Raw genomic sequence first — 22490 nt, 5'->3', positions numbered from 1 at the left:
GTCACCTCATCTTAAAAAAATTAATAAAAAATGATCTAATGTTTGTAAGAATTGTTGAATTTCAAAAAGTTATCGGGCAGTGGATTACACCACTCTTTCCATTAAAAACATATACACGCTCAGCTGACCCAAGTATACAGTATGTGTATGGGAAAGTCAGGAGGAATAGGTGTTGGCCAAATATGTGTATGGCTAACAGCTATAGTCAAAACCACTGAAACAAGGCCAAACTTGGACAGAGAGTGTCCCTGTAAGGGCTCTTTCACACCTGCGTTCTTTTCTTCCGGCATAGAGTTCCGTCGTCGGGGCTCTATGCCGGAAGAATCCTGATCAGGATTATCCTAATGCATTCTGAATGGAGAGTAATCCGTTCAGGATGCATCAGGATGTCTTCAGTTCCGGTACGGAACGTTTGTTGGCCGGAGAAAATACCGCAGCATGCTGCGCTTTTTGCTCCGGCCAAAAATCCGGAACACTTGCCGCAAGGCCGGATCCGGAATTAATGCCCATTGGAAGGCATTGATCCGGATCCGGCCTTAAGCTAAACGTCGTTTCGGCGCATTGCCGGAGCCGACATTTAGCTTTTTCAGAGTGGTTACCATGGCTGCCGGGACGCTAAAGTCCTGACAGCCATGGTAAGTGTAGTGGGGAGCGGGGGAGCAGTGTACTTACCGTCCGTGCGGCTCCCCGGGCGCTCCAGAGTGACGTCAGGGCGCCCCAAGCGCATGGATCACGTGATCCATGTGATCACGTCATCCATGCGCATGGGGCGGTCTGACGTCATTCTGGAGCGCCCCGGGAGCCGCACGGACTGTAAGTATACCGCTCCCCCGCTCCCCACTACTACTATGGCAACCAGGACTTTAATAGCGTCCTGGGTGCCATAGTAACACTGAAAGCATTTGGAAGACGGTTCCGTCTTCAAATGCTTTCAGTACACTTGCGTTTTTCCGGATCCGGCAGGCACCTCCGGCAACGGAAGTGCATGCCGGATCCCAACAACGCAAGTGTGAAAGAGGCCTAAGTAGCAGTGCCTTACATATTGTGCACAATAATAATAATGCTGCTAACAGTAGTAATAATGCCCCATAGTGTCCTCATTTGTTAAAAAGCTCCATTAAATGCCCCCAGTAGTAATAATTCCCCCTAAAGAACCTCCAGTAGTAATAAAGGCCCCTAAAGTCCTCCCAGTAATAAAACAACCCCCTAAAGTGCCCTCCATAGTAATAAGAACTCCTAAAGTGCCCCCAGTAGTACTAAGGCCTCCTTAAGTGTCCCTACTAGTAATAATGCCCCCTAAAGTGCTCACAGTAGTAATAATCCCCCCTAAAATGCACCCAGTAGTAATAATGCCCCTCCATAAGGCTCTCTGTAAAGCCCCCCAGTAGTAATAAGGCCCCTCTATAGTGCCCCTGGTAGTTATGATGCCTTCTATAGTACCCCAGTAGATATAATGCATCCTGTAGTGCCTCTAGTGGTTATAATATCCCCCTGTAAAGGCCCAGTTCACCTGCATAAACCTGATGCTATACCTGTGCATAACAAATACTGAAACCTCTACTTGAAATGCAACATACAGGTGTACTGTCTCTCACCAAATATCAACAAATTCTCCCAAAAAGACCTAGGCTATTATTCTAAAACATAACTTTTACTGAATATAATTAAAATAAGTGTACACATTACTGTTAATAACGTGGTGAGATATACCAAAACAAATGATGCAACATACATAACCAAATGCACCTGCAAGCCAGTAATTCCAGGATGGTAAATGGAAAGATCTTACCCGACCCGGATTAACAGGATGTCTTTTATTTCTTTGCCAGGTGCTGTCCTTTATTAGCAAGGAAGAAGCGGGTGCTCTTGTCTGAGTTACTTGAATAATGATGAGACCTATAAGGCCATAACTAAAGTCCCTACCTGATTAGTGGGTAGGGGGCTAGTAGTCCCTGCCTAACAAAATACAGAGCACCCGCCCCGACAGGGGCGACCCCATCGGGAACCTGTCCCTATATGGGGCATAAAGCTCAATCTGTCTCTCACTTATGTCCCGACATGCCATGTTTTGTCCTACAGGGGGACTATACAGGGGCAATAAAAGTGAAGAGTGCACTTTAAAAAAGGGCAAAAAGTTACAAAACAAAAACAGGTTAAAAAATACCCGAGTGGGCCAAACTATGCTGAAATGTATAAAGCCAAAGACAGTACCACTAGGAATGTGAGAATTTTTGATCTAACAAACACTTCCTAGATAGAGCAAAAAAGGACAGCGGTCCTATCAAAAGCAAAAATAAGACAGTGGTCCAGTCATAATGGGTAAGGAGGGGGATAAATGTCCCCACCAAACCACCCCCTCACCGCCAGAAGTAATAACGCAGGGAGAGAGGAGCCTCCAGTCATAATGGGTAAGGAGGGGGGTAAAATTGTTTATACCTGTGCATAACCTCATAAACAACCATACAACCACTATATCTCTCTATAACCGTAAACACCATCATACAGTCAGTATACGTACCTCTGTATAACCTCGCAGGTCACTCTGTAACATGGGCCTATAGATTCATACTGCTTTCACCAAATTCGGAATTTTTCTAGACTTCTGGGAGCATTTATGAAAAGTGGTATGCCAGTCTTGACCTCCTTTAACACCCCTCTCCACTTTTAAAAGTGGGCTGGGATAAAGGCCAAATTCACAAAAATTTTATCTGCTTTATGGCAGCTCCATGGGCCATAGACACACTGGTCAGGAGGGGAACTCTGTGCAGAGGTCATTGTACAAGGAAAGAATAGATAAAGCTCTGACAATCATCTGTTGTAAATGATGGATCCTGTCTTATCTATACACAGAGGTGATATAGCCTTATCATTCCAGGCAGGTTTAGAAGAATATATAACTGCGGTAAAGTGATCAGTACAGACCAAGAAGTGGCGCCTATTGTTAGGCTTAGCGGCCAGTGCGAAAACTGCAGAATTTTATGGCTTTTGTTTAAATATAGATGTTGACTTGGAAAATTAAAAATAACATCACCAAAAATGCTATAAAAATATGTTTAACATAAAAACGTGATTTAAACAATAGGTCATTTTCTGATGACACATTCTCTTTAAATCTCATCAATCTTCTGTGACATTCACAAAATTTGCACAAATGTCGCAACTCCAAGCCAGGCAAGTCTTATGTATACTTCAAATTATATAGCAGTAAACCACATCGCACTTGTGCCCAGTACATTATTACTGTACACTATTTCACAAACCAAACACAGCAGTGACGTAATTAGAAATGACTGGGCCCCACAGCAAATTTTTGAACGCCCCACCCTAGCAACTTCTACGCAACCCCCTCCTCCTGTGCAACCCCCACTCCTGAGGCTGGTCAAGATCACTGTCTTAGACCAGAACCCGCAGTCGTTCCGTTCGTTTCCCACACAGATATACTGTATATAATTTCATATTATAATATTGCTGAGGGGGCCCAGACAATAAATTCTTTTAGTCCTCCTCCTGGGTGGGCCCCTTAGGAGTTGGGGCCTCAAAACAGCAGCTTCCCCTATAACTACACCCCTGAAACACAGATTAAAAAATGACACAAAAAACATTCCCCCAAAAAATGAATTCCCCCATTCATTTATCTGTGGGATTTCACCAGACATCTCCAGCCTTTAGCTGTGATTTGCTGAATTGTGCGCGGAACGAGAATTGACATTCATACAGTCACGCTACCTGGTGCTATCTTAAAAAAATATATCAATTCCAGTGCAGCAACTTTCAATGGTGACAAAGTACAACAGCGTAGTGTAATATAATGTATCTTATCAGAGGAAGCACATTGAACCAGTAAAGTCAAGAGAGGGCAGGCATATCTTCAATGAATATCTTGTGCTCTGCTGCAAATCTGGCGGAGCCTCCCAGGCTTTGATTGCTGAAGCTTTATATCGATACCTATTGAAGTGCAAATATATAAAATGGTGTGTAACAAATATTAAAATAATGAAACCTTCCAGCAGGAAAACGCCTCTATCAAACCACAGTATTACATTACACAAAGAAATTTAGATGTTTGTACGCTTTAGATATGCTGTACATGAAATAGAAAAACGGGAGAACTTCACAGGCAGGAACGATGTAACCAGGGCAGGTATGGACAGTACACTTTGTGCCAATGCCCTCACCTGTATTGTATGTTGCGCGGTAAGGCACCAGCACATAGAGATCTTAGAGAGGTGGACCAAGTGGGGATAGATATTGAACATTTACAGAAAGCAAGAATTGCATATTATTCTAGAGCTCCCTTAAGGAGTGCTCAGGGGTGATTCACAATGGATGGCTTAAAACTTTATTGTGTTCATGGGATCATGGACTGTTTTTGGACTGACCAGGTGATTAAAGGTCACAGTTCATATATGGAGTTTTAGGATGCATATTTTGCTTAACCCGTTCTAAAGCACCATTTTTGCTACATAGATACATAATTGGTAAGTTAGTAAAAAGACACAGGTCCATCAATTCCAACCTATAATCCTACTGTGTTGATCCAGAACAGGGATGGCCAACCTGAGGCTCTCCAGCTGTTGCAAAACTACAACTCCCAGTATGCCCACACTGCCTATAGCTATCAGCCTACAGCAGGGCATGGTGGGAGTTGTAGTTTTACAACAGCTGGAGAGCCACAGGTTGGCCATGCCTGATCCAGAAGATTATAATTCCCATATTAAGAGAGAAAAAATCCAAATCTCCAAATCTGGCCATCAGAATAGATCCCTGAGTCATCATCTGATCTCCATAAATCTGGTACCCATAACCTAGACCCTTCTTGAACTTGTTCAATCAATCCACCATCACATCATCTTGTGGTAGAGAGTTCCATAGTCTCACTAGTCTTATACTAAAGAACCACACCATCTGCTGTATGTTGGTGGTAAAACCTTCTTTCCTCTAGATGTAGGGGAAGCAGAAGACTCTAAGGCCCCTTTCACACAGGAGTCGAGGAAGAGGTCCCGATGCGTGGCGTGTGCAATTTCAGTCAGTTTTGTCTGCGATTGCGTTGGGTTGTTCAGTTTTTTCTGCGCGAGTGCAAAGTGTTTTAATGCGTTTTGCACGCGCTTGATCAAAAACTGAATGTTGCGTTGGTACCCAGACCTGAACTTCTTCACTGAAGTTCGGGTTTGGGTTCGGTGTTCTGTAGATTTTATTTTTTTCCATTACAACATGGCTAGAATGGAAAATAATAGCATTCTTTAATACAGAATGCTAAGTATAATAATAATAATAATAATAATAATAATAATAATAATAATAATAATAAAAAATAATAATAAAAAAAATTATAAAAATTACTCCCCTCATCCACTTGGATACACAACCTTTATCGTTTTCTTTCTTCTTGCAGGACCTGCGCTGACATCATCGCGCTCCCCATATGTGTATATAAATAAATGGTGACGTCAGTGCAGGTCCTGCTGAATGAAGATAGATCAAGTGGATGAGGTAACCATACCAAACAGTGGCCATCTAGCTGTTGCGCCTTAATCTGCGCCTGAAATACGCCTAATATACGCGTATTTCAGCTTAATAAAGACCCCCTAAGTGCCTACGCTATGGTGTAGTGTTTTACATAAAATATTCAAATAATAGTGCTGTGCAGAATTACATTAGACAAAGATTTGGGGTGATTACAGGTCTTGTAAAAAGAAATAGCTGTGGCATTCAGTAACAGGAGTGAAAATGAAACTTCATATGGAAAACTAGGATATATGGTAGGTCAGAATCGGAGTAGATAGATGATAGATAGATAGATAGATAGATATACAGAGATCGATAGATATATGAGATAGATAGATATAGATAGATAGATAGATAGATAGCGATAGATAGATATAGAGAGATAGATAGATAGATAGATAGATAGATAGATAGATAGATAGATAGCGATAGATAGATATAGAGAGAGAGAGAGATAGATAGATAGCTCCTGCCCGTACTCCGTTCTCTGCGGCCCCATTGATAGAGTGCACAGTCCATACTCCGTACACCGCTTAGATGTCAGCAATGTGGAGAATAGTGAATTTAAAGCGCACAGGAAATCAGGAAATCAATAATCAATAAATACTGTATATTAGAAGAATTACCGTAATTTTAGAGCATTTGGGACATTTAAAAAAAATTCATTAAAAGTTTAGTTACTCTTTAACTAAGAACAGTAAATATTATATTGAATTGTTAACAAAATATATGGCATGAATCTATTGGGAAACCAACTTGAAATCAGCCACAGCTTTTCCTACCCTGTGTGAAACTGTCTGCAATGACTGGTTCTAATGGGCTCTGAATGTGCAACCGTGTGCTATAGGAGCAGGGCTTCACAGCAGCCCGATATTAGAAAAAAATCTGAAAAAACTATCATATCTGTCAAACTAATACCACAACAACAAAAAATGCTGAGGTGACAAAAAATATTTTTGCGAAGCTAAACCTTGTTATTTTCTGCTGACGTCTAGACACTGGGGCAACAGGAAGAGACATGTGTCAAGTCAAATAAAGCTAAAATAAAGATACATGCTATAATCACACAAACAATTAAAAAGATTTTACAACAGAAATGTGTGACAAAACTAAAAGATGGCAGGATAGGAGGTCAAAAACCCCCTGGATGCAAATAGAAGGATCCACGAGCCAAACCAGGGATATGATACTTGAAACTATGACATACTCTTACATGTGGCAAACTCAGCACTCATCGTCACTACGGAAAATTACCTTAAAATAATGTCTTTAAAATGAATAAGGGTGTTTGCAATACATTGTTTTCAACTATACAATTATGTGTCTTTATGATGGTTTTGTTTTTAATAATTTATAAGTAATCCATCAAACAGCCAGCTAATCCAAATTTTCTCAAAACAGGCAGATTTGAGATAGATAGATAATAGATAGATAGATAATTGATATGAGATAGATAGATAGATATGAGATAGATAATAGATAGATAATAGATACATAGATATAAGATAGACGGATAAATAGATATATAGATAGATAATTAATAGATATTAGATAGATAGATCAATAGATAGTGTAAGAAGGTACAAGGAATAATCGTGGATGATAGGTATGTGTCACCGAGGTTCCTGGCCTCGGTGGAGTAAGAGCCGGTTTTTATGTGTCAGCAGCAGTTGCTGTTTGACACCTTGATACTTAGTATGGCTATAATAGCTGATCTGGGACGGCTCTTACTGGGAGTAGTCAAAGTGCTGGGTGGGTGACTACTCCCCATGTTCCAGGCTGGTTTTTGCCAGGCATAAAAATCAGTCAGCACTGCCAGGTGGAGTGGATTACCTCCATCTGACAGTGAAGCTCAGGAGGTCTGTGTGCTGTGATCTGAGGGCTGTGTTGGGATCTGCGGCTTGAGCCGGGCTGGAGGGCTCAGACCCCTGTGAGGGCGAACAGGCCGCCTAACGCCAGCCTGTGGACTTGACAAGGCAGAACTTCCAACAGGGTGTAAAGTAACACCCAGGAGAAAAGGTGACTGTTTTGTATATGAACTTTTCATGTATGTGAACGATCACCAAGCGTTTTTGTTTTGCTTTCACGTGTGAATAAACACTGATGTTTTGAACCAAGAACTTGTACTTTGCCTCTGTGCTGCACCCGCTATTCCTAACTAACAGAGCGAATCCCCACAATAGAAAAACAGACATATAGAGAGGTAGACAGATAAATATATAGATTGATAGATAGATAACAGTCCAGGGATATGCATTAAACTCTTATTCACCATCACTGTTGTGTGGCGATTCCTTATATATATATATATATATATATATAAAATGAAAAAAAGGGGCAGCACAGCCTCAAAATGGTAATGGGTGCACGGCCCACTGGGAAAAGTCAATCCCACAACAATAGGTAGGAAAAAGGCAGCACTCCAAGAAAAGAAAATTAAAAAAACACTTTATTCACCTCAGTGGCAATGGCGACGTTTCGGCTCTATATCAGAGCCTTTCTCAAGCTTGAGAAAGACTCTGATATAGAGCCGAAACTTTGCCATTGCCACTGAGGTGAATAAAGTGTTTTTTTAATTTTATTTTCTTGGAGTGCTGCCTTTTTCCTACATATAGATATTATATCGGTAGAACCAATCCAAAATTGCTCGAAACAACTAACACTAATAATTGCATCTTTATATTTGATTTGTTATCTATTATGGAGAAAAATATTAATGTAGATGATAGACAGATAGATGATAGATAGAGAGATAGATAGATAGATAGATAGATAGATAGATAGATAGGAGATAGATAGATAGATAGATAGATAGATATAAATAGACAGATGATAGATAGATATAGAGATAGAAGATAGATATAGAGATAGATGACAGATAGATAGATGATAGATAGATAGATAGATAGATAGATAGATAGATAGATAGATAGATAGATAGATACAGATCTCGCTGCCAAGCCATATTGTCTATGTGCAGCCTTATTTCAAATTCGCTCATACTAGGAAGAAATTCAGGCGGGAATAGCAACATTCTGATCATCTGATTCAAGATCTAAACACAAAATCTACAATTCTGGAGCAATGAGGATTTGCCCACCATTAACTGTCATGTGGGATCAGCAGACAGTACACCTTTAAGCCACAAAGTTTTAATGATCAAAAAACTAATCTCATTTGGCCAGAGAACTAGCCTGGACCTCACAGAGAGTAAATTTTCTCATGGGATAATGCAGCCTATTACACTGAGCTCCTCTAGATACAATAACACAATCCAATCTGACACTTCTACTCAGGTCACTACTTCACATACATCTTATGATTCAGGGTATTATGCAACCAAACTGACTTCAAACATTTATGCAGCAATGAAACTTCTACTTCATAAAGCCGACTAAAATACAAGATAAGCCTTTTACTTTCCAGATGGAGCTGGAACTGGCCCAGTATGTACAATGACAACTGATTTCAATTGTAGGACTGAAACGCAATACCTTCAGGAATGCTTCTCACTAAAGCACTGTGAGGTTTGTGAATTCTTACCATGGTCTAGAACTGACGTCTAACTTCACTGCTAGTTTTGCCTGTTTATAAAGGCATTACACTGAGGTTGACAGTTTTGAACTAGGTCTTCTACAAACCCACTACTTGAGCAGGTTAGGGCTGCGGCGGCTAATCATGGGCCAGAGTGGGGTCATGAGACCCTGCAGGCGGCGTTACATGGGGGCAGTTCGTCGGCAGTGGCGCAGTAAGTTGAGCCCTGATGTTACCCCCCGAGTTCGGCAGCGCCTAGGGAGGCCTAGGGAGGCCCTTAAGGGACCCTCCAGTGGGGCTGTGGAGCTAGTGCTACCCGCAGCCGTGCTGGGAGGATTCCCGTATGGCGGTCGGGCTCTGAGGGAGAGAGAAGGGTTAACCCCCGCCCCGTCTCCCTGAACATGCAGGAGGGTGGAATGGCTGACTAGTGATAAGCGGCAGGGGTCATATTCGAATTTGTGATATTTTGCGAATATTTTTTAGAATATTCGTTATTTTCTACTTTTTAAAAAAAAAATTTTTTTAAATCGGCAAGGTAATGATCGCGTAATATGCAAATATTACGCGATCAATACAGGCGTGGGTCAAAAACGAATATATAGCACTATAGAATATAGTGCTATATATTCATTTTTTAGAATATTCGTCATTTTTTTCTATCCGAAGTTATGATTCCTCCCTGCTTACGTTGCTTGTCAAGCAACTTAAGCAGGGAGGAATCATGACTTCAGATGGAAAAAAATGACGAATATTCGAAAAAATGAATATATAGCACTATTTTCGATATAGTTCTATATATTAGTTTTTTAAAAATATTCAGCATTTTTTTCCATCTGAAGTAATGATTCCTCCCTGCTTAAGTTGCTTGTGGGCCAATGACTCATCGGCCCACAAGCAAGTAGCAGGGAGGAATCATGTGTTCAGATGGAAAAAATGACGAATATTCAAAAAACAAATATATAGCACTATATTCAAAATATTCGCAAATCCTCGAAGCGCCGATATTCGCAATTAAAATTCGTAATTCGAATATTCGCGCTCAACACTATGGCTGACGCGGCTGGCTCACTGCAGGAGATCCATAGCAGGGAGCCAGCCAGGGAGTTACCTGGCGACAGGGCCACAGCGCAGGTCCAGCGGGTAGACTCCAGGATGAGTAGACGGGTAGCCTTCAGTTCAGGTGGCCAGGACGACGTGCAGGTCGAGCAGGATGTGGTCCGCAAGCTAAGGCCCCCTGCTGGGAGCCGGAGGCATTCATAGTGCAGGGAGAAGAGTGAGGCTGCTTCAGCTCCGCCCCTATGAGGTCGGCAGCTCACAGAGGGACACATGTGGGAGCAAGCATGACTGATTACACTGTGGCAGGGGCTGTCAGTGAGGAGGTGCCGGACAACAGATTGTGGCCATTAGCTGGTGGGCCAGGACGGGTGAGTGAAGAGGATCGTGATCCTGCTCCTTGGGTCCTTGGTGGTCCGAGGAGGAAGGCGAACTGACCCAGGAATCGGAAGCAGGCGAAGATGGTCGGGAGGCAACATTGGAGACTGCTGCTGAGCCGGCTGTGGCGGCAGTTGGTTCCAGGATTGTCCAGGAGTCAGGGACGCGGAGATCGGCGGCAGCTGGGAGTCACCCCCAGGGACAGCCAGGTGAGAGTACTTTAAGGGGAGGTGGGGAAGTAGTAGAAAGGTCTGCGGTGGGATTGCCAGCGGTTGGTGAGGGCAATAGGGCGGTGCAGGAACTGCTTGAGGGGTTTACGGCGTTGTTGGCACGGGTCAGGGCCAGATCAGTGGCTTCGCCTGCGGCAGTTTGGACATCGGCGGTTCCGGCCAGATCGGGGGCGACCACTGCAGTCGACCTGTCTGGGGTTGCTGTGGCGAGCGCCGCTGCTGCTGTGGTTTCAGTGCCGGAGGCAGCGGCATCATCGGTTGCAGCGGCTGTTGAGGCGACGACTAGTGGCGGGAAGTCAGGTACAGTAGATGTGGTACGGTTGGCGGATGCAGCGAGAGGCGAGGTATACGTGTGTTTTGAGGGGCCATTGGGGGCCCACTTGAAACCTGAAGTAAGGGAAAAGATTTATAAAGATGAATATGTCGAGATCTTCTCGTTGCTGCCGTTAGAGAAGTTTAATTTGGATAGGGTGAAGCTGGATGAGAGTAGAAAGGAAGAAGAGGAGTGGCATCGGTATTATGTGATACCACGCACATTTATGAATTTGTTTGCAGGCCTTTGCAATACTGGCGAGTGTAGTCGGGGAAATAGAGCGGGAACATTGTTCAGTGCTTTTTGGTTACATGGATTCGATAGGAGAAGCTTACAGGGTATATAGAGGGGTGTAAGGCTATTCTGCCAAGTATACGATGGGACCATACGGATATTCGTTTGTGGATGCAGATTATGGCAGCTCTTAAATGGGGTGTTCAGCCCTTTCGAGGGGCATCAGGGGGTGCTTCGGCAACAGAGTCTCCTTCCGGCGGGAGAAAAGGTTGTTGCTGGCAGTTTAAAGAAGGGTACTGTAAGTTCCTTTCTGACTGCCGTTTTAAGCACGAATGCTCCGGGTGTGGCGGTGCCCATAGCCTTACCCGTTGTTTCAGGCGGGGAAAGGGACAGGAGGCTATGCAGAAGAGGGCTGACGCCAGTGAGAGTCAACGAGATGCTTCCTTTTATAAATAGGTATCCAAATAGGGTGGCAGCAGATTTGTTACGTAAAGATTTTGTGGAGGGTTTTCGCATTCCATGTACTTCAGTTGAGTCGGGTGGTAGCGTTCTAAATTTAGTTTCTGCGTTTTCTAGTCCGGGGGATGTTAAGGAGAAGATCGAGAAAGAGGTGTGGGCGGTTCGAGTTGCGGGACCGTTTCCGCAAATGCCGTTGCCAGGGTTGTGTGTCTCTCCATTGGGGCTGGTACCGAAGAAGGAGCCAAACATGTTTCATCTCATTCATTATTTGTTCTACCCTGTTCTGACGATATAGACCAGGAGCTTTGTTCTGTGTCATATACGTCGTTTGACGCAGCGGTTGCTTGGGTTCGTCATTTAGGGCAAGGTACGTTGTTGGCAAAAACTGATATAGAAGCGGCGTTCCGCTTGCTACCTATGCATCCGGATAGTTTTCACCTGTTGGGTTTCAAATTGGAGGGGCAATTCTATGTACATTGTTGTCTGCCTATAGGTTGCACAATTTCTTGTTCGTTGTTCAAAACTTTTAGTTCTTTTCTGGAATGGGTGGTGAAGCACGAGTCAGGATGGGATTCCGTTCTTAACTACTTGGACGACTCTTTATTTTTCTGGCCGGTGGGCACTCGTATCTGTTCTATTTTGTTACATACGATGGAGCGCGTTGCGGGGGCGTTCGGAGTTCGGTTTTGATACAGTGAATATGGAATGTAGTTTGCCAGAAGAGAAAGTGGCTGACCTAGTTGCTGAAGTGGCTGGATTGCGGAGGGTTAAAAAAGCCCAATTGCGCAGCGTACAGTGGTTATTGGGTGAGCTTAACTTCGCGTGTAGGATTTTGCCTATGGGTAGGGTTTTCTGCCGGCGTTTGGCCATGGCTACGGCGGGGAAAGCTGCTCCTTTTCATTTTGTGCGGTTGTCTGCGGAAGTAGGGGCTGATTTGGAGTTATGAGAGCAATTTTTAGCTCAATTCAACGGCAGATCGGTATGGATGGTATCGCAGATTTCTAATGTTGATTTGGAGCTTTTCACAGATGTGCCAGGGTCTTGTGGCTATGGAGCTTTCTGTCAGGGACAATGGAGTGCAGGGTCGTGGCCTGAAGAGTGGCCCAGGGCGGGCTTCCTTACTAACTTGGCATTATTGGTACTGTTTCCTATTGTTTTGGCTACTGAGTTATGAGGGGATTGTTTACAGAATAGACGAGTGAGTTTTTGTTGTGATAACATGGGCGTAGTACAAGCTATCAATGCGCAATCTGCAAGTTCGCCACCGGTGATTCACTTGTTGCGACACTTGGTGTTGTGGGGTTAGGTTTTAAATGCGTGTTTTGTGGCTATACACTTTCCAGGTGTTGAGAATTCTGTGGCTGATGCTCTTTCTCATTTTCAGTGGGACCGCTTTCGCCGACTGGTGCCAGAGCCGGAAGAGCGGGGTCGTCCTTGTCCTCAATGGCCTTGGGGTCTCCACTGGAATGTGGCCTTGGGGTCTCCATAGCATTTATTAGGCAATCCGCGAGTACTGGTACGTGGTCAGCTTACGCTTCAGTGTGGTCTCAGTGGGAACGATTGATAGAGCAGGTTGGGGGTTGTGATTCAGCAGATAAATTCCCGACGCTTTTGATTTATTTTGTGGGATTGGCATTTAGTGCGGGTTTGTCTTATTCAGTGGTTTCAAAAAGGGTGTTGGCAGTAGCCTTTTGGTTGCGCCTGCGGGGTCTGACGGACGTATCCAAATGTTTCTTTGTGCGGCAAACGTTAAAGGGTTATCGGTGAAACACGCTTACCAGGGATAAGCATCGCTCGGTTTCGTACGAGATTTTACACCTTTTGTGGAGACAGCTTTTTTCGGCGCGTTTAGAGTGTCCGAATTGGTTGCACGGAGTAGAATGGGGGTAGGCGGTTTACGGCGTGAGGACGTTTTGCGGTGTATAGAAGGGTTACAATGTTTTGTGCGTAGATCAAAAACGGATCCAGAGGGTAGAGGTATGCGTTTTGTATTGCGTCCGTTAGCTGAGTCGGTTGTGTGCCCGGTTTGGTGTGTGGAGGATTTCTTGGTCATGCGGCCAGATATTGCTGGGCCATTATTTATACATCAGTCTCGTTTTCAGTTCGTGGCAGTCTTTCAGAAGTCCTTAGCGGCAGAAGGTTTAAGGGCAAGTGAGTTTGCGTCTCACTCCTTTCGGATTGGAGCTGCAACCGAGGCATCTAAATGGGGTTTAGGAGAGGATGTGGTTCGGCATATAGGTAGATGGGAGTCTGCTTGTTTTTGTTCTTATATTCGTCCTCATTTGCTGTCGCATTGTGAGACAATGGGTAGCAGTTTTTAGATTATTATGTTTTGTGGGCGGGAGACGGTACTTGTTGTGGTTGTACGTTCCTGATCGGGTTCATTTTAATTTTATATTTTGCAGGGTCCGCCCCGTGCTTAGCCTGGATTTTTGATCATTTCTATGTGTATAGGGGAGCACAAAGAGTGGATGTGCGCAGGAATGGAAGGCAATTGGGTTTCAAGGCCAGCAAATTACAGGTTCGTTGGATTGGCTTACGCGGTTTGTTGTGGGGACGGGTGCTTCCAGAATTTTGTTTCTATGTTTCTCTAGATCGTCCTCCGGATATTGTGGTATTGCATGCAGGTGGAAAAGACTTGGGCATTAGTCAATCCAGAGACGTCATTAGGGACATCAAGTTAGACTTGCTTAGGTTGTAGGTGGAGTTTCCCTCATTGTTAATGGTTTGGTCAGACATAGTGGCGCGTCGGGTTTGGCGGTCTGCAAGGTCGGTTGACAAACTGAACAAAGCTCCGGCGAAAGTCAATAAGGAGGTAGGCCGCTTTGTACGGCGACAGAGTGGTTTTGTTGTGCGGCATAAAGAATTAGAAGAGGCGTCAACAATGTTTTTGAGGTGTGATGGGGTCCATCTGAATCATGTGGGGATTGACCTGTGGACATTGGGGTTGCAAGATGGCCTGGAAGTGGCTTTCAAGGTTTGGAGGGACGAGCATAGGTGAGGTGAGGGGGATCCTGGGAGGCAAAAAATTGGAATAGGTGCATAGCTCTATCTCTTTCGGCGTGCATCTATGAGGTTTGTGGTGAATGGAAAGCTCGGGGACCCTGTTTAGGCTAATAGCCTTGCAGGGGTATCATTTCAAGGAGTTGGTGCCCTTGGGTCGGAGAGTGCGGCCAAGTGTAAAGTTGAATTAAACCTGGATCATAAGTGGAGGTTCGCAAGTGGCGAATATGGTTTACTTTGATTGCCTTCTAGGATCCCCTTCGCGTCATATAGGAGTGTTCTGGGACAGGAAGGGAAGGAAAAGTTTACATGTTGGATTAATGTTACAATGGTTACAAGGTATATGTACAATGCATGGTAATTATTGTTTTATTAATAAATTGTCGCTACGGCCTTTACACCAAGTCAGACTGTGGAGTCTTCTTTGGGTTAACAGTTTAAAAGGGGATACAAGCCAGAGAATCTTCCATCCCAGGAAGTCACATGTGTGATATGGAGCATATCTGCCAAGTCTTTAATTTGTTTAAACACACATTATAGTAATACAGTACATGCATAGACTATTAATAGACCAGATTGAACTTTCTAAGAACCCCCTATACACCAGTGTGCTGCAGGGTTGAAATCTATCCAGAAAAGGGCCCTGTTGGCATCTTCTCTTTTAGCCGTGTTGGAGAAGGGACTAAATAAAGCAAAGTTCATAAGTCACTCACACGTGGACAGGCTTGCAGAACTGAGATCATGTATTCTTTAAAGGAAGGAACACACACAGCACCATATGGCTTTCAGTGTAACTGATAGGGACTCCTCAGCTCTTCTCCCCACATCACATTCATAGATATCACCAGCCACGTAGCCTATGGGATCCTGAGCCAAAGACCTAGATGAGGCAACCCATCTGCAGGCCCATTCAGTGAACTATTAAAATCCATAAAGATGTCTAAGTAATGTGATGATAGCTGGAATGACGACCACAAATAAATATTCAGTGCAAGCATATATATAGTAGACCAGAGAGAACTCCTGAAGGCTAGGGCTACCTGTTAATTCAAAATAGTGAACCTTAACCATCCAGGTGCTTTTTCCACACCATTCCTTATAAATAGCAATACTCTAAGGTCCCTTGCAGTCAAGCGAGTTTTCCACGCGGGTGCAATGCGTGATGCGAATGCATTGTGCCCGCACTGAATCTGGCAATGAATTTTCACGCATCACTTTTGCGTTGCATGAAAATCGCAGCATGTTCTATATTTTGCAGTCAGTTTTCTGTATGCAGTTCTGGAAGCAAAATCAGGAGTGGATTCAAAAATGAGAAGTCGTATTTGTCCTTTAGGCTGGGTTCAGACCTGAGCGTCTTTGATATGCGCGTTTAACGCGCGTTTTTGACGCGCGTTTTTGACGCGCGTTTTTTGCAATAGTAAACGCGCGCTTGACGCGCGTTTGTGTGATTGACTGCAATGTCCTATGGCCACAAACGCGCGTCAAAACGCCCCAAAGAAGCTCAAGTACTTGTTTGAGCGTAGGGCATTTTACAGCGCGTTTTTCAGCGCTGTAAAACGCTCAAGTGAGAACCAGGGCCATAGGGAAGCATTGGTTTTCATGTGTTGAGCGTTTTACAGCGCGTTTGAACGCGCTGTAAAACGCTCAAGTGTGAACCCAGCCTTAGGCTCAGTTCACACCTGAGCGTTCTGAAACGAGCGCTCTGTATGCGCGATTGTACGGGCGTTTACAAGCGCGCATACAGAGACAAGTGTGCACACAGTGTCGCGCGTTCCCGAAAGTCTATGTACGGGAACGCGCGACAAGCGCCCAAAAAAACGCTACCGAACTTGTGTGAGCGTCGGGCGTTTTACAGCGCGATCGTACGCGCTGTAAAACGCCCAGGTGAGAACCATTCCCATAGGGAAGCATTGGTTTCTCCTTGTTGAGCGTTTTACAGCGCGTAGGAACGCGCTGTAAAACGCTCAGGTGTGAATTGAGCCTTAGACTTTCTCTCCTCTTATGATCTACTCCTAATTCTGGCTGATCTTGGCAAGCAGAACCTTGACCGTGTGGTCATACTCTAAGCAGTCTACTGTTCGGCATACTACAAAAAGTTTAGTTGCCCATACACATGATATAAAGTTGGATAAAATAGCAGACTCCTGTCTTCCCAAAATTTGATCCGTTTAGTTTGAAAAATACCAAGTGTATGGCAGCATTCAAACTCTGCACAAGCTCCAAGGAGTTATTTTTAAGACTCTATGATTGGCAGGTTTAATGTATTATGTTGCTGGTGGGATCATTTAGATTAGATAACTGCTGGGAGAAAATGGTTCAGAAGTTATCTCATTGATCTTCCTAATAACACGCTAATTTAGCTCAGTTAACCAGTTGGAGGGAGGAGGTGTAAGCGGCCATTGGACACCACGGATGACGCTCATCTCAGTCTGAAGGCCCTATTACACCTGAAGATAATCGCTCAGATTATCCCTAACAAGCGTTCAGGCAGATCGTGCCGTGTAACCACTATCTGCTGCTGGCAGTGATTAAGTATGGGGATGAGCGATGGCATAAGCAATCGCTCCTCACCATACTGAGGAGGAGATCGCTGCATGTAATAGCAGCAGTCTCCTACCCTAGCATGCAGGCAATTGTCAGGAAGGTATTCTTCCTTCCTGACAATCGCCTGCTTCATCTGCAAGTGTAATAGGACCCTAAAGGTGGACTTAGACTGCCCGATTTTCGGGCAGGTTATCGGGAATGAACGTTTCTGCAAATGCTCATTCCCAACAATCTGCCCATCTAAATGTGCCGCCGCTCACCCGACGAAGGAGCAAAATGTTTGTTCATCGGGTTATCCTATTGTTCGTGCAGGCACATCTATCATCGTTCCTGGTCTAAACAGAGATCTGCTGCCCAGAAACAATGATTCTGTATGGGGACGAGCGATCGTATCATACTGTGAGGGAGATCGTTGCATGTAAATGCAGTGGTCTCCTTCACTGAACGAGCAGCTGACTGTCAAGAAGGAATGTCTCCTTTCCGACAATCGCAACATCGTAACATCGTGCGGTGTAAACCCGCCTTAACAGTGGATCAGAAAAACCGAACACAGCCAATCCACATAGACAATGGGGTTTGCATATCTATAGGAAGAACTGAACCATTTGAACAGCAGTGTAGTGTATCTGATAGTATACAACCAAATAAATGAAACCAGTGGAGCAGTCTTCTTCACAACATATGTGCTAATCCAGGTTATCTGAGTTAGGAGGGCCGTAGACGTGACTGTTTTCCAGATTATTTTGTATTTGGCTGCTATTCTTATACATTAACCTAATTAGAAAGGACAGTCTGTGATATTTTGGAAATCTAATTCTGGTCTCCTAATGATGAGTCTTCAGTACAAATCTACCACAGAAGGGTTCAGAAACATACAACTGTCTGCATTAATACCAGATTCACCTCGTAAGGGCTCATGCACACAAACGTATTTTCTTTCCGCTTCCGTTCCGTTTTTATGGCGGACCGTATGCGGAACCATTCACTTCAAAGGGGCTGTAGAAAATACGGGAGTTACTCCGCATGGCCGTTCCGCAAAAAAGTAGTGCATGTCCTATTATTGTCCGCAAATCACTGTCCGAGGCCCCATTCAAGTCAATGGGTCAGCAAGAAATACGGAACGCACACAGAACACATCCGTATGTCATCCGTATTTTGCGGATCCATACTGTAGAAATGCTTTGCCCAGCCCATATTGCTCATATGTTTGGTGATTAATAAATTACTGTTTCCGTTTCCAATCCGCCAAAAATTTAGCAAATACGGAAACCATACGGATATGTTTTGTGCAATAACAGAACGGAAGAGGACTTAAATCAGAGAAAAAAATAACTCAGATATAGAACAACGGATCCGTGAAAAACGGACCGCAAAACAACAAAGGTCGTGTGCATGAGCCCTAAGACTCACATTTGTGGAGCGTCAATTCTATCAGCCTAAATTCATTAATATGACACACAACAGACCTTTTAGCTTCCATCTGATACCTCACATGAAGGCTCATGGCTTCTAGGCCCATCCTAAAACTACTGTACCTGTACATAATATACCTTTAATATAATGATAATATGACCTGTTCATGACAATTCAGCAAACCACATTGATACAACACAAGGAATTTGCATCCACATAGACTGACTTGTGTGGTAGCTACCGAACTTCTTAAAAACTGTACTGAAGAAGATCACTGGCAAGCAGAATGACTTCCTGAGAACCTGACACAACCATTTTCACTACTTAACATGCGGAAAGCTAACAGTAAGGCTTTTCTCAATCATTAACCCATAAACCAGTGGTTTCCAACCTGTGGTCTCCCCCTACACCCACAACGACTACATACATTTGGAGACCACTGATTATAGACCTTTTGAAGCCCCATTGAAATGAATGGGTCTGCATCCGATCGGCAAAAAACATGGATCAGATGCGGACAGAAACTACGGCCCGTGAGCACGAGCCCGTAGTCTTTTTTACTAACATGTTTCAATTATTTTAGATGTTAACATAAGGAGTTCAGCGGTTCTGATCTGCCCTTGATGTCCACTGGTGTCACGGTGTAGATGACGGCAGTAGTCAGACCTTTATTGTAGTAGTCATCAGTAGAGAACTATAAACTGCAATCTGATATACCGCACGATCTCTGCAAAAAAAAGCCGTGCCACCACTGTCCATTAAGAAGAGGTTATATGCAAAGTTTTGTAGTGTCTGTGATGTGTGGACTATAAAAGTCATTTTGCGGACATAGTCTCCCTATCTTGTTGCGGAATGGACATACTTAAAGCATCTGTATTTCCGTTCTACAAAAAGAACATGTCTTATACTTAGTCGCCAATACGGACCACAGACCCATTGAAGTCAAGGGGTCTGCAAAAATGCAGATGCAACACAGACGGTGTATGTATTTGGTGAAACACAAAATACATACATAGTCTCCCTATCTTGCTGCGGAATGGACATACTTACCGCATCTGTATTTCCGTTCCACAAAAAGAACATGTCTTATACTTAGTCGCCAATACGGACCACAGACCCATTGAAGTCAAGGGGTCTGCAAAAATGCAGATGCAACACAGACGGTGTATGTATTTGGTGGAACACAAAATATATACAGTCGTGTGCATGAGGCCTTAATAGTAAGTACCACTACTGTACATGAAAATTATCACTATCGAGTCAGCTCTGGAGTTCTGAAATTGCTGAATGACAGTTCCAGGGCACATTACGGGTATGAAAAGACTACCCAGGTCCAGTCTCCCCGTTGTACGCACCTTTGAAATGAGATCATCAGATTTTCAAGGGTATTCCAGGAGAAAACATGTATTGCCTAAACACTGGTGACATCTGTTACATTGGTGGGGGTCTGACTCTTGGGATTGATAGGATGGAAGACCTCAGATTGCCCCATGATGAGGAGACATTTGTATGGAGCAGCAGTCTAAATACGTAGTAAAGCCTTATTCACTCGTCGGTGTTTAAGTCAGTGATTGTGAGCCAAAACCAGGAGAGATAAGGTAGAAAAGATCTGCATCTGTTCTGTGTTTAGAGCCACACTAATCATGAGGTGTCCTAGAGGTTGGTCTGCTACCATTTTCACATTTCCCACCTATCCAGTGGATGGATGTAGTCTGCTGGAATACCCCTTTAAGTTTTGCAGGAGCCAACAACTACATGTCGGAGTTGTCAGTAAGATCCAAGAAAACGAGCAGCACACTGAGACTTTTCGTAGTTTATGGAACATCTTTGACCTTTGAGAAACGTTGTGCAAACTGAACTGTGGGATTCAGGACGGGTTCTGCATGTGATCTCGGAAAAGTTGTGCTCTTTATAGTCTCTGTGCACATATAATGAAGCCTTTTATTACGAGGAGAAGTCATCAGGCTTATGGTAGCTTGCACATGACCTATGTATGCGTCCTACATGCCTCATGGGTCTCCTACTAACCTATAAGGACCCTTGTTTCGGTCCACTGTGCCTTTCTCACAAAGCCTCTTTAAATCTTAACCCTTTCCTCTGCCTGCGAAGGCTGACGTGCTGCGGTATGCTGGTATTATTTTGATATTAAATGAGCCTTACAGGGCATTAGGGCTAGGTAGCAGTGTATTGCACATGATCCCTAAAGCTGTATTACGCTGCACATGATCTTTAAGCGCCCATGCCTAGCATGTCATTTAGAAGCAGTCGGCACCTGCTCTCTGGTTGCACTTGCTGTGCCAGGAGGAGGGTGCGTGGCTGGTGCTGCATGGTGCCTGCTCAGAGCTCTTAGTCCATCATTTTACATCACAGTCAACCAAATAAAACATGCAATGAACTATTGTCAGATCCATCAGCCCGTGTAAGCAAAATAATGAGTTATTACTGTACCTAGAAATATTCTATATCGCTCAATTGTGCGCGTATAGAAATTTTAAGTAGATAATGCGATATGTGTTAAAGAAGTGTTGCTATTGCTACAATATCACGTGTTGTGACATACAGCGTATACTATATCGCAATTAGCGCAACAAAAGCACATTACAGTAATACAACAGGTCAAGTGTCAAGATAATGCTGGGTACATCTGTAGGTATGCTGGATCACATTCTCACCCTCGTAAAGAGTTGTCGCAGCTGTCCTACGCACACAGACAGTTGTCATCAACCTGTGGTTGTTGCATAACTCCTACTTCCAGCATGCTGAGAATAGTAGTTCCTCAACGGCTGGCGAGTCGGAGGATGGAGAGCACTTTCCTACAGGATTACAGGTGTAGTAAGGAGGACCACTCTTACCTTGAAGTTGGTATGATGTCACCACAGTCCTACAACCTGCTCCTCTTGTCACATCCACGTGTAGCTCCAAGGCGAGGGATGAGAGTAATAGGGGAACGCTAGTGAAGCTGTTTGAACAGGTTTAGACCATGGAAGAAGCTCTAACAGAAGAGCAAGCAGGACCAGCTGCTACTGACTTGGCAAGGGGAGCCCCCCTTCTCCTGGCTAGGTCCTAACTACTGTCCTGCCTGCCGCCAGCAATGAGTCGGAGACTTGGAATACTATGAGAAGGAATGATATAGCAGAACTGAGGAGGGTACGGTGAAGGCGAGGTGAAGCATTAGGGTGTAGAGGGAATGAAGCACAACCTTGGGAACACTACAGCTTTGCTATTGAGACTCCTGTGGTTTCACATTTAATAGTGACATGAGCCTTCCTCCCCCCTCACTATTCCCTCCCTCATTGAGTTACATTGCAGGGAAGGAGTGGCTTGGGCAGGGCAGGGAGGTAATAATATGGGCACAGCTCCTGGTCCTTGCACTAGCTTCTCTCTAGAACACAGATTAAACATTTACCTTTGTAGCCTGGTTTAGTTACACAGCCTGTAGCAGCTGACAGGATCCCAGACCTTCATGCTTCCTCCTCAGCCTTCTTGGGACAGATCACCTCTCAAGTTGCCTCAGTGGTGGCTGGAGTGAACTGATGAAATGCTTCAAGTGTGTATGCCTCCCTTTTCTCCTCCCCTGGCAATCTAGTATTTATTAACCATGAATTATTTAGTGTGGGGGGCGCCGGGAGGGATGGAGGAGGTGGTGCTGGTGAGAGGAAGCAAGTTTCCCTGCTACCTGTGACTAATTCACATAGGTCACCTGGGTGAGGTCACCGAGCAAGGATGCACGTGTACAGTCACTTACTGCTTCACAGGCTGATGTTCCAGCAGGTGGTACTTTTTAGCTGACACTGCCCTGTAGGGCTGCAGTGGTGGTGCCAACT

General features: G+C 44.2%; 1 protein-coding gene across 3 annotated transcripts in view; it reads right to left on the bottom strand.

Moving 5' to 3' along the window:
• SLC4A4 (solute carrier family 4 member 4) overlaps nt 1-22189 on the bottom strand; it is a 283730-nt gene extending 261541 nt beyond the window's left edge. Inside the window, exon 1 of one of the 3 annotated variants that reach the window (XM_040418121.1) lies at nt 22073-22189. The gene's annotated coding sequence lies outside the window, so the exon portion shown is untranslated. Of the gene's footprint in view, nt 1-21518; nt 21887-22072 lie in introns of those variants that run through there. The other 2 variants (XM_040418118.1, XM_040418119.1) reach the window with 2 other exon arrangements.
• Between the last annotated feature and the right edge of the window lie 301 nt (nt 22190-22490).

This window comes from Bufo bufo, chromosome 2 (genome assembly GCF_905171765.1).
Source record: "Bufo bufo chromosome 2, aBufBuf1.1, whole genome shotgun sequence".
In the NCBI taxonomy this organism is placed as follows: Eukaryota; Metazoa; Chordata; class Amphibia; order Anura; family Bufonidae; genus Bufo; species Bufo bufo.
This window is presented reverse-complemented; position numbering and strand designations above follow the sequence as displayed.